The sequence below is a fragment of the Hyperolius riggenbachi genome, chromosome 3 (assembly GCF_040937935.1).
Source record: "Hyperolius riggenbachi isolate aHypRig1 chromosome 3, aHypRig1.pri, whole genome shotgun sequence".
In the NCBI taxonomy this organism is placed as follows: domain Eukaryota; kingdom Metazoa; phylum Chordata; class Amphibia; order Anura; family Hyperoliidae; genus Hyperolius; species Hyperolius riggenbachi.
In genome coordinates, this window is record NC_090648.1 from 143565925 (window position 1) to 143578957 (window position 13033).

Sequence of the window (13033 nt, forward strand, 5' to 3'; positions counted from 1 at the left end):
ATTAACCCAGTTAAATCTTCAGGGGTTTTTATGATTTCCATAAATTGCATTGATGATTTTTTTCCCTAATGGTTATCTTGCTGTTACTAATCTTTTAGAGCGGAGAGGAAGTTCTGAGTTTATATCCACTTTAAGCAGTGTAAAATTATTTTTCTGAGTACAGGTTCAGCTTCGGCATTTTACAAATCATGACCACAGTAAAGAGGTAGTTTAACAGCTTAGGGTGGGAAAAAAACCCTGTTTTGCTTAACTTTCAGAGCGCTGGAAAGTACATGATTATGTGTTATAAATAATAAATATGAAAAAATTGCTTTGGAAAATACTCAGAGCACAGAAATTGCCCAGTTGTCAGCCTGTGTACTACAGCTGAGAACACTGGCACCAGGCTTATCTCTGCATGTAGTGCAAACCAACAGTGGAATTGCCAAATTTTATGACTCAGCCAACCGATTTTCCCGTTCCAAGACTGAATTATGAATCACCAGTTTAAAGAGAACTTTAATTATTTGGGTCAATTACATTTAAACTTTTTTTTTTAGTTTTCAAGCTTTTAAATTGAAGATTTGTACTATTTGTTTTCATTTGTGATACTCACCTTGTCCACTGCAGTCCCTCTTCTGGCCGATCCTTCTCTTCAAAGGAATAAAACTACTCTGCTGTCAACTATAATGATGGCTGCCAGAAGACAAGAAGTGGAAGACAAGTAGGGTTGAACAATAATGGCCATATTACAAAGGGATATGTCACCAGCATTCAGAAGCTGCCAATCACTGTGCCAACCAGCAATGCATGCCTTTCATTCTTAGAATAGAAGGATTGGACTGTAGAGGGATTGCAATGGATTGGATGACGTTTGTATAATTGTTTCTGTTTTTATTTGTAACTTTTTGCCCTAGAACGGGCGCTTTGTAATGCGACTTACTGAGCTTCAATGCACCACCTATATAGCGTTCACAGTGCAGCAGATGCGTTGCAGTATAACAGAGTATAACAGCGTGCGGTATAATGCACTGCATGCAACACGAAAATAACACGCAGTGTCGCTTACCTGATCAGTCCTGTTGTGTTCCTGCTGTACAGGGAACTCATCACAATGCCCACTGTGAACAGAGCCCAACACTGTATTTGACAAGTAATTGACCACAGTGCCTTGTGAGCTTTTAAATGACAAGGCACAGCTGTAGCAATATTTCTGGAGACACATCTATTAGGCTGACAAACAAGTGAGAGAGGCGAATAATACCTGGATGAGTCATTAGTCTTCGTTTTCAGGTAACCTAAAATCACAACAAACCATAAAATGACATTCAGGAGTTTGGGAATTTCCCATTGTACATATGAAATATTCAAAGGTAATATTTCACATTAATCTAAAGCAGGGGTGTCAAACTCAAATACAAAGTGGGCCAACCTCAATGTCTACTGGCCACATTGCTCCCTTGTAAAGTTCCCTGGTGTCTGATGCCCCCCAACCCCTTTGCAGTTCACTGGTGTCTAGTGGTCCTCCTCCCTCCCCTATACAGTTCTCCGGTGTCTTGTGGCCCCCACCCTCCCCTATACAGTTCTCTAGTGTTTAGTGCTTTTCCCTACCTCCCCATATGGCTTCCCTGGTGATCTAGGGCTTCACCTCAAAATAGCTTCCCTGGTGGTCTAGAGTGGGCCAAATATAATGCAAAGTGGGGACTGGGGAACCCACTTGGGGTCAAATTTAATTGCTCCGAGGGCCAGATTAGGCCCACGGGCCGGAGTTTGACATGTATGATCTAAAGCTATATAATTTGAGCTGTGAAAATACTACAAAAAACCTGATTGCTGAATACTTTCCTTAAAAAATTCTTTATCGTCAAAACTGAGGAGGTTTAGGAGGTTGAGGAGATACAGCATACAGCCATTCAAGAAATATGCAAAACCAAGAATGGTTTGCAGTGGTAGGAAAGGGAGCTGGGTGACAGCAGAAAAATAAGGGTGCTGAGGGGCAGCAGGAAAACAAGGATACTGGGTGACAGCAGGAAAACAAGGGTGCTGAGGGGCAGCAGGAAAACAAGGATACTGTGTGACAGCAGGAAAACAAGGGTGCTGAGGGGCAGCAGGAAAACAAGGGTGCTGAGTAACAGCAGGAAAAAAAGGGTGCTGGGTGATGCAGGAAAACAAGAGTGCTGGGTTACAGCAGGAAAACAAGGGTGCTGGTTGACAGCAGGGAAAACAAGAGTGCTGGCTGAAAGCAGGAAAGCAAGAGTTTTGGGTGACAGCAGGAAAACAAAAGGTGCTGGGTGACCACATACAAGAAAGGGTGCTTGGTGACAGCAGGAAAACAAGAGTTCTATGTGACAGCAGGAAAACAAGGGTACTGGGTGACAGCAGGAAAACAAGAGTGGCGGGTGACCACATTCAAGAAATGGTGCTGGGTGACAGCAGGAAAAGGAGGGTGCTGGGGGACAACAGACAACAGAGGGTGGTAAGTGACAGCAGGAAAACAAGGTGCTGGGTGAAAGCATAGAAGAAAGGGTGCTGGGTGACAGCTTACAGGAAAGGGTGCTGGGTGACAGCTTACAGGAAAGGGTGCTGGGTGACAGCTTACAGGAAAGGGTGCTGGGGGACAGCAGGAAAGGCAGGGGGGAAATTACAAATAAAAATTAAGACAGAGGTAAATAATGGGGAAGAAGGGTATTTGGTAGCGGCAGAGTGCTAAGACAGTGAAATAGTGTAGCCACTAAAATCTTGCAGCAATTACAGTACTTTTTTCAATCAAAATATAAAAATTAAAAGGGCTTCAAATAGTCCCATGGATCATTAAGTCAAAGAAGAAAAAAACAGACAATTAAAAATGTGCTGTTGCTTATTGCTGAATAAACACACTCACAGATAGACAAGAGGGGGGAGAGTTCTGAAATCTACAGTAATTCTTTTGTCTGAATCCTTTAACCCCTTAAGCTACCAAATATATATATAATAGGAAGTAAGTACACAATGTATATTAGGCTTTCAAACGATAATAGTACAAAAATATTAATAAAACAGATATAAACACACACTACATCACAAGATAGCTGTATTGAGCTACAGGAAAGAGATCTTTATTGATTTTACAAGCAACTATGCAGAGTATTGCTGGTGCCTGGGTAAATGGGGTGGGTTTCTCAGGGTGAAGGCCCTTTTTGCACTTCCTGGGGTATGCCGTACAAAACTGCTGCATCCTGTCCCAGAAGTAGGGATAGCCCTATGGGGCTATCACACAGTAGCATGGTGCAACATACCGCTGCATTGAAATACGATAACAGAGGCGCCAAGCAGAATAAAATTAGTTAAAATTGTTAAAAAGGGGGAAGTGGGTGGACTCACCTCGCTTCTGAAAAAAATGGCCGGACAATGGACAGGTTACTTACAGTCTAAAGTAACATTTATTAGTAACTCCAAAAGTGCAACGCGTTTCACGGGTAACAGTCCCGCTTCTTCAGGCAAACGATTATTTGGAGGGTGCAAAATCAGGTCATGAACCAGGTAGAGCGCCTCTGACAGAGGCGCTCTACCTGGTTCATGACCTGATTTTGCACCCTCCAAATAATCGTTTGCCTGAAGAAGCGGGACTGTTACCCGTGAAACGCGTTGCACTTTTGGAGTTACTAATAAATGTTACTTTAGACTGTAAGTAACCTGTCCATTGTCCGGCCATTTTTTTCAGAAGGGAGGTGAGTCCACCCACTTCCCCCTTTTTAACAATTTTAACTAATTTTATTCTGCTTGGCGCCTCTGTTATCGTACTTCAATATTATCTAGTCCACCCTTGGTGGAGGGGTGTATCCCCATTTTCTCCTATCTACAGAGAGCGACTTTTTAACCTGAGCGGGGTCAGGTTACAATTCTCCCCGCCGGCCTTTCCAGTGGTTGCCTTTCTGGCGACCCACCCTTGTGAGTATAATCATCTCATTTATTCACAACAGATCTCTCCATATTAACATACTGCACCATATTGGGCTCTCGGTTTCTCCCCCATTTTCAAGCCATACCGCTGCATTGCTAGAGATACTTTTGCATCTTGGGTGGTAACCCCGGAAGTGAGGCATACTTTCAATGGAAAGCGTGACTCAGCGATTTCGTCAGGGATGGAACTTATGGGGAGCAGTGTGATGCAATCGTTAAGGATCGCACCACACCAAATATAAAAGCAGACTAGGCCCTGCTTGGACACATCATATATATGAGAAACAAGAACCAGAAAATATCACTCAGAGACTCCCACTGGAAGGGTCTGAACTCCTGGGACCTGTGGTCTATGTATTCACATCCTGCATGAAAGATTTTCAGAGTGGTATCTACATTTAGTGTACCCCTAAAGGGTTTGTGGGGATGAGGGGGACTGGATTGAAGCTGTGACTCTTTTCTGCCTGTTCTTTCTTTTTTCCCTTCTTTCTCTAGGCTCTGATTTATTTAACCTGCAATCTGTTTTTGTTTTTAAAAATATTAGAATTGACAAGTTCATTGGGTTTACAAAATGGAACAGTTGACAGCTAGATGGAGGGACAAGCTCAACAGTTTGAACAAGGTTAACGTGGGCACCCCACTTCAGATTTAGCTTAATTCAGATCTGCATTGGTCTGGATTTACCTCTATTTTATACCCTAGTAGCAAACCCGCTTTATTTTCTCACTTTCTTTCTTCTCTTCCGTCTTTTATCTCCTTTCTTGCTCTCTTTTGTGTTGCTTTTTCTTTTTCTGCTATAGTTGCTTTTTCTTTTTTCTGCTCTACATAGTTTTGTTTCAGATATTGTTTACATTCATATAAAGGACACCTGAAGTGAGGGGCATCTGGAGGCTACCATGGCAATACCAGTTGCCTCGCAGTCCTTCTGATCTCCCCCATCTGCACAGATAAAAAACTAATGCACAGAAAAAATGATCTGTGGAATAGATCAGTTTTTAAATGGCATCAGTTTTTCACCAGTAAGGTCCCATTTACACTTAATCAGTTGCTCTTAGTTAAAGCTGAAAGAAAACTGATTTTCAAAGTAATGCCCATGTTTCTCTATGGCACAGTTCCCACTATACATGTTTTAACTGAAATCTTTTTCACAATGCACTGCTATGGAAAAATGCGTACTAACTCACACTAACGCATGCCAATGCACACTAACACATACCAATGCACTAAGTGTAAAAGGGCCCTTACCCTTCATTCCGCTCCCACACCACTTAGTGCCCATTTCCAATGTACGCGGTGTGATGCGGCTACATAGACGCATCGCAACGCGGCTGCACTGTAACCAATGCACGGCAATGGAACAGGTTCCATTGCGTGCTGGAACGATCCGAGAATCTGCAGCATGCTGACGCATCCTCACGACGTCTCCTCCAATACACTTCCGCATCTCCCAATGCAGAAGTGACGCAAACGGGAGCGGAAGTGATGCGTAGCTGCATGGGCTCCTGGCTGTTCGCAAATGGAAACAGTCCCTAAATGGACTGTTTTTAATGCCAGTGTGAACCAGCAGTTAGGCTGGATGATGTGCAGTCAACGGGAGCAGACAGTGTGATGTCCGCTTCGATGGTCAGCTGTGGTCTGGTTGGAGCCTTGGGCATATGCATTACCACCATAGACTATATGGGGAACGCATCTGCTTTTTCAGGATTATCTCAGACTGCACAGAAGGGGCGGCCTGCTTACTGCAAGAGATCCAGTGGATCTATTGCAGGCTGACAAGTGTGAATGGCTCCAATATATAAAATAGTTCACTGTCAGTTTTGCGATGAGCAGAGAATGGACAAAAAATGTCCTTTCTCAGCTTAAGTGTGAACACAGCCTTACACTTTAAGCTGAGTAAGTTAGTTATGGTGATCAGGCTTTAATTCCTCAGTATATAATTTTTATGTTGTGTTCAAGGTATATTTAGGTGGCTTCAACAACAGGAGACAGAGACTTTACTATGGATGGATGTATTAATAGATTTCTCAGTTAGGGTTAATGAGCTGCAGCTTTATAAACTAGACACCTAATTACCAGTAATTGTAAAGGTAATATTTATATAATTGCATATATGAAATAAAAAAAATAAAGATTTTGATAAAAATTGTCTTTTAATGACTCTCTCAGCATGTGGGGAACTTCCATAATGCTGGATAAAGTAGACAATGAGATTGTAACACTTTATTGACCAGGATGGAATGTTTCAATAAGCACTGAGAGCATAGACAGCATTCAGTCTTGTACATAAAATAAAATACACTATATAATGCCTTGTTTTCATAGGTGTCAACCAGGCTGGATTTCACACGTTTCCACCCTTGAAATGCCTAATCCTACCTGCGCAACCATAATGATGTTATATGACCATAAGGTACATTCACTAAATTGGGGTCATGTTTACAAATGCAGACAGCACTTGTACATTTTCCTGGGCATTATGTAAACTACATGACATGCATTGTGCACTTTTATTTATTTATTTTATTATTTGTATAGCGCCGACATATTACCCAGCGAGCGCTGTACAGAGTATATAGTCTTGCCACTAACTGTCCCTCAGAGGGGCTCACAATCTAAGCCTTACCACAGTCATATGTCTATGTATGTATTGTGTAGTGCAGATATCATAGTCTAGGGCCAATTTAGGGGGAAGCCAATTTGGGGATGTGGGAGGAAACTGGAGTACCCGGAGGAAACCCACACAGACACTGGGAGAATATACAAATTCCTTTTAATTGTTGACCACTACGCCGCCATGCTGCCCACCACTATGTTACATTATACACACGATTCACACGTTGCTTGCATAACGAGCATAATGCTACTTGTGTTACACAAGCAACATATGTGTTGTGTGGATAATGCAAGTTACACAAACTGCAGATTCCCTAGTATCTGGCACCATCAGGGATCGCCTGATGCCCAAATACATGTGCTAGCCGGTTGCTTGAGCAACCGGCATCAAAAGCACAACCACCCCCAATACTTAATGAGCCTCCAGCAACATCTAGCAGCCTTCCTGCAGCACCTAGTGGGCTCCTGGCGGCTTTCCGGCTTCCCTCGTGCACACAAGTCGGCGTGTCACCTAACCCGCATTGGGTCAGGTGACACTCCGACTTGCGTGCACAGACGGCAGAAGCCACTAGGAGCCTGCTAGGTGCTGCAGGAAGGCTGCTGAACACCGCTGGAGGCTCAGTAAGTATTTTTTTTAAAAAGTGCAGCATTTAAGGACAGCAATGCAGAAAATCACATAACAAGGTTTCCAGTGAGGACACATTAAAGCTGAACTTCAGTTTAGAATGACATACAGTTACATGCCAAGCTGAACTATACCAAGGCATCCTGTTAAATTTTAACATAAAGCACAGCATGTCTGTTTCTGCACAGATGACATTGATTCAATCATATGGTAATGCATCCATTATTCATTAAAAATGAGCACAACAGTGCACAGCGTACTACAACTGTGGAACTGAGAAGGGCCCAATTCAAAACAATGGGTATGTATGGGTCTGTTCCATACTATTTAGACCCATTACTGCAGCTCTAGTACAGACGTGGTATAAATTGGTCCTAACTCATCATCTTCTCATTGCCTACATAGTTTATCCTATCTGACTTTGACCCCAAGAAATGTCATCTTTGTGAAAAACCACAAAACAACTAGTACTAGAAGCAGCCATGTTTCATAGTAATGCAATATCCAGTTAAAACAATCAGCTTTGCAGTCTAAAAAATCCAATCAGCTTACTGTTATTGAACTATATCTTTTGCAGACTGAGATGAAAGAGCAGTCTTCAGCAATCTGGAGAGCTCACTATGGCCCAGAGCGGCACACCGATAAGGCTCCAAGGAAAAAATGAAAGTAAATCTATAAAGGCACTTAAAAAGTTTGTTCTTAGAACTTATAATATTGTGGCTAATCTACTGGAGCAGTGGGAAATTTTGAGTCTAGATCTTTTTAAAGCACCTTCGTAATTGCTTTGGTGTGATTGTGGTTTCATCACATTTTCATCTTACATGTGTATAATGAGTTATCACCTGGAAAACATTATGCTTCCCTGTCTTTTTCCTGATAGATGACATGGCTCATACGATGCCCAGTATCATTATGCATGCTCTTACTCATTCTCTAGCAGAGCATTCATAGTTGTATGGCAAAAAAAACAAAAACCAGCAGCAATTTGCCGAAGCTTGTGTATGGCCCTAGTCTAAACTACATGGAAAAGTGAGATGAGCGAGGTTATAAAAAATTACATTTAATGAATGGATGGATGTTTTTCACATTCGAACAAATAAGACTCCATTAGAAATTGCCAAGAGACTGCCTTGTGAAAGAGTGAGTCCCCAGGTGTTGGCGTCTGATGTCCATCATGGAATCCTTGAATCATGTCCACATGGCCTGTGCTGCAAGTATAATGATATGGCAAGCTCATAGTTTAGAATTGTGTTTGTTCTGGAAGCACGTCAAGGAACATTCCAGATAATACCACTGGGGTGAGATTGTAACAGTTGTCTGTAGTAAAGGGAAGGATTCTAAACATGTTCCAAACTAGTTGTCCAAATTACAGTTTCTTACAACTTTACCTGCAGGCTAGGTTGCAGAAAAGATAGTGGAAAAGAGTCAGAGAGAAAAAGAGAAAAATAAAGAAGGAAAAAAAGTATAATAAAACAAACCTTTGTAAGGAAAGCAGTAAGACTGATGAGTTGATGTCAGTTCTAAACCAGAAGATACAGGTCAGGTACAGGACCAAAAAACAGACACAGGGCCACATTGTTAGATAGAATGTTAGAGATCAAAAGGATAAAACTTTTCTGTTTTGTAGATCCTTGTCAATAATCTTACATTGCGTGCCAGTTACTAAGTTCTCAGTGATCAATTTTCAGATGGTGTCAGTTTTTATTATACCACTAACCAGGGCCGGGCCAAGGCAGTGGCGAGAGAGGCTCCAGCCTCAGGGCGCAGTGTAGGAGGGGGCGCACCACTCACTTAGCTGTCATTCCCCTATTGTGTTTAAAGCAGCTAGAAATAAGAAAAGGGGATACATGGCAGTGACTGCAAGCCAAATAACTAGAGATTAGTCTAATAGCAATCAGCTGTACATATGCATTGCTAGCCTGGGGTAAGGGGGTGGGGGGTCAGAAGACTGTGAGAGTGACATCACATGGTGGAGGGAACAATGCTCACAGCCATAACTTGGCTTAAGTGATCCACCAGGCACATCTCTGGCTGATTGGAGTCAGGGGTTGCTTTATACACACTGGATTCGCAGAAGGGCAGTCATTATCACCTGTCTCTGACAAGTTTCATCTAGCGTGTGTACGGGGCTTTAGGTTGTGCTGAGATAGCCAACTTCATAGGCATTTGGAGCATTGCAGAGTCTTGCCCAAAGACTCCTTATCAAACTTCCTGTTCTAAGTGCCCCTTTCTCCCCAAAAATATAGCGTTGACTTTGATTATGTTTCATCTTCACACTCGAAAGAAATAATAATCTATGTAAGACAGTGTAACATCTTATTTTGGCAAATGGGGATACACATCACCGCAATTATCGTCGGCTGGGCACTAAGCTTTAAAATAGCAATGTTTTGATGACCATGTGTGGGTCCATTGATCAGGTTGTTTATCAGTACACCCCATGAAGAATTGGCTCACCGTAATTCTGATAAGTTTATCACCTCTAGCCGCAAGTAAGTCTTTATAACATTTCAAGTTCTACTTTGAGAATTTGAATTTCCTGGAGTACTTCAGCAATCAGCATGCTGCTTTCTCTGTAGCAATTGTCCATAGAGGCAATATGCTGGTGGAGTGCTTTCTTTCTTCTTCCCCAACCAGGAGGTTTTCATGAAGATGTTTTATTTTCTGGTTTCTTCATTTGTCACGGTTCATCACCCACCCCTAACCATGGCTGCCCACTTAGTTTGTGATCAAAGTCCAAAAACACACCATCTGTTAAATCACTTGTACCTTTAAGAATTCCCTCTTTCAGAAAAATTGTTGATGGATAATTTCTCTTTTCTTTTCTATTCTTGAAATCACACGCATACCGTCTATGGTAGATTGTGTGAATTTTATACACATTCCAGGCAATTCATTATAAGACATACATTTTGCTAATAGGTTTACAGTAATACCAACAAAATGAATGTCCTGCGGTAATGGACACATTGCACAATGTTGCTTACTTACTAAACAAAATCATTTGCTGATAACTTGTGCAAAGTTTTTGGATAATAAATAATTAAGTTATCTCAAATCACAATATTAACATTCTCCAAAAGTGTAATCATCTTACAGCTAGCTGAAATGAAGCCATCTACCAACCCACCTTTCTTTGCACTGATGCCCTTTTGGAAAGTGCTTCCCTTGCAGGCAAGAGCAAATCCAAATCTACTGCATCTCTAAAAACTGCATAAAAACATCCTAATGTTGCCCTTCCTGTTGACTGCCTTGTATTTTTCCTTATGCTTGCATTTTTTCAATGAAAAAATGTTATTGCTTATTTTTTAGAATTTGGTGGAAGCAGATTGGGCCTTAAACAAAAAAAAAAACAAACAAACCCTCCCATGAGAATAAAGAGCAAACAATAAGAACTTGTCTTGCATATACAGTATGTATAGGCCATATGAATTACATTTTATATAACCAAGATAATTGTCCATTTCATGGGACAAATCAGTCTTTGGATTTGTACCTAAGATGTACCTTTTTTTTGTGTAACAATGCTATGAATCTCGGCTCTGCTTGTTCAGTAAGCCAGCACCTATACTGTAGGAGACCTTGGGCAAGACTCTGTAATGCTGCTACTGTCTATAGAGTGCGTTGTAGTGGCTGCAGCTCTGGCGCTTTGAGTCCGCCAGGAGAAAAGCGCAATATAAATGTTCTGTGTTTTGTCTTGTCGGTGTCTAATTTTAAGAACCAATGTACATTTTTGACTTCTAGCCAGTGGACACCAGTCAGTTATGGGACTGATTATCTTCAGAGATGTACCTTTCTCTTTTGTATAACAATGCTATGAAGCCCAAGGGCAGCCTTTACGACTTTATATAAATAGAAGAGGTTCAGCTGTAGCGCTATGTCAAAGACGTTTCAAATATTGTCAAAAAAGAATGAAACTTCACAGCCCACCAGGCACTGGTCAACCAGTAGTTGAAAGCCTTCTTTGGAAAATCATTAAACATTAATGGATATCACACACAAAGGATTTGAGTTTCCCATTTTTAAAAAAAAAAAAATTATAAAAAGAATCAATTACCGTATATAGCAAAATGCATTTTGAGAAATGTGATCAGATTTCCCTTTTTTATTTTAAATATTTTTCGTTTGGCCAAGATGGAAAATTGTGATCAATTGCGTCGGTCGTCGGGCATTCGAACGCTGCTAGGTAACAAACATTTGTGATACATTGGACAGTAAAAATTGGACAGTAAAAATTGATCCTAATTGGACAGTAAAAATTGATCCTAATTTTCTAATTACATTTTTTTTTTCAAAAATGGTATAGAGTCCGGCCACCTTTAGTCACTGAGCTGGATAGCAACACATTGGGGCCACTGTACGCACATTAGATCCTTGGCACAGATTTCCGCCTTGGCCAAGCACCCTCTAGCATGCATATGAGGTTTTACTGAATACTGAAGCAAAGACCAGGATATGTTTTGGAGCTTGCATGTTTTGCCACTAAAAGATCCCATAATTTTAGCTATGTAAATAATTTATGAATTAGAGACTATTAAACAAAATTTAATATCAATTATTTATAGTTTTAAAAAACCATTGTTAGTGATAAGCAAAGCAAAAAAAAAAACAAACAAAAAAAAAAACCCTAGCATGCAAAACTCCAATGATCCAAGGAAAGAATTGAATTTAGACAAGCAATTAATTAACCAGCTGTCAGCTAACTTAAATAGTGGTTGCTGCTTTTGATTAACTAAATTCCCCTCCCTTCTTAAGGGGCCAATACACCTAACGAGTTTCCCACCGATATACGGCTGTGAAATCGCAGCGCACACCGCTGACAGAACGATCTATTTACGTCTGAAATCGATCGTTCCCGTCGATGCGTCCGTTCGTAAGATTTTTCCTGATCGCCGGCGGGTCAGGAGTGCGTCGATAGCAGCGTTCGAATGCCCGACGACCGACGCAATACAGTGGGTATACATTACCTGTTCCGGCCGGTGCGAGTCCCCGCTGTCACCGCTGCTTCTTCTCAGCGCTGGGCTCCAGGGCTGCAGCTACACAGAACTTCCTGTCCCGGCAGGAAGTTTAAATAGTAGAGCGCCCTCTACTGTTTAAACTTCCCCTGGACAGGAAGTTCAGTAGCTGCAGGAACGGTCTGGAGCCCGGAGCGGAGAAGAAGCAGCGGTGACAGCGGGGACTCGTGCCGGCCGGAACAGGTAATGTATGCAGGGGGTGCGGGCGGCAGCAGCGGCAGCTCCACAGATTGTGCTCGGTTTCAGGCTGAAATCGATATACAATCTGTTTGCAGTAAAGGTGGCCATACGATCCCTCTCTGATCAAATTCGATCAGAGAGGGATCTATCTGTTGGTCGAATCTGATGGCAAATCGACCAGTGTATGGCCACCTTTAGGTTAGTGAAAATGTGCATTTTGGGAGAATAATTCGCTCATCGCCGACCATATCCAGGCTAGCTCACCTACCTTGTACACAGTATTTTACATTATATTTGTAGCTATATCAAATATTATTTATATAGCTCAGACATCTTATGCAGCGATGAGTATAGAGTCATGTCACCAAACTGTCCCTCAGAGGAGCTCACAATCTAATCCCAACCATCGCCACATGTCTATCAAAGTAAAGGGCCAATTTAGGTGGAAGCTACATAAATTATCTGTATGTTTTTTGGGGGATGTGGGCGGAAACTGGTGTGCCACACAGACATGGGGAGAGTGTCCCACACATAGGGAGAGCATACAAACACCATGCAGATCCATGACTAGGATTTGAACTAAGGACCAAGCTCTGCAAGGCGAGAGTGCTATCCACTGTGCCACTGTGCTGCCCACAAGCAGGGTCGCCGCTGGCGGCGGGCGTACGGGCACCGGGCGTGC